Source organism: Mandrillus leucophaeus, unplaced genomic scaffold (genome assembly GCF_000951045.1).
Source record: "Mandrillus leucophaeus isolate KB7577 unplaced genomic scaffold, Mleu.le_1.0 Scaffold822, whole genome shotgun sequence".
Lineage (NCBI taxonomy): Eukaryota > Metazoa > Chordata > Mammalia > Primates > Cercopithecidae > Mandrillus > Mandrillus leucophaeus.
Genome location: NW_012108942.1, coordinates 187519 through 188094, shown reverse-complemented (window position 1 = coordinate 188094; position 576 = coordinate 187519).

Genomic DNA, 576 nt, shown 5'->3' with positions numbered 1-576 from the left:
AAGAACCAGTGTCTGGGTTTGTGCTAGATGCCAACCTGGCTCTTCACATCCTCTGTCTTATCCAGTCAAGCAGCCTCACTGAGCCCCCCAGCATGTGAACAGCCTCCACAGACCAGGAGATTCTGGGTCTGAAATGAGGAGAGAGCTGCAGTCCCACCAGTGCCCCAGAGCATACCTCAGAATGTTCCTTTCTCCCTGTGGGATCCGTGGAGTCTGCCTGCTCTTCCAAGGATGCCTCAGCCTTTTAACTAAGGCCTAGGGAGGGGCCCTGAAACTACCAGGACCTGAGGAGAGGCAGGATTCTCAGCGTGATTTCACACCACCCTAAGCTGCCAGGAATGCTTGCTGCTCATTATCTCTTTATTGGAGTCTCGTAGAACACATTGTGGGAAGTGCTATAGAATTCTAGGGACATAGTGGGCACCAAGTGAATATCAGTTATTTTAATTATTACTAAATTTTTCTCCCTAAAAGGAATTTACGATCTTACCATAATAAACTCTGCTTACATACTCATATGGGTGAATACACCTGCCTTGAGTCCTCATCTCTACAGCAAGAGCAGAGGCCACATCT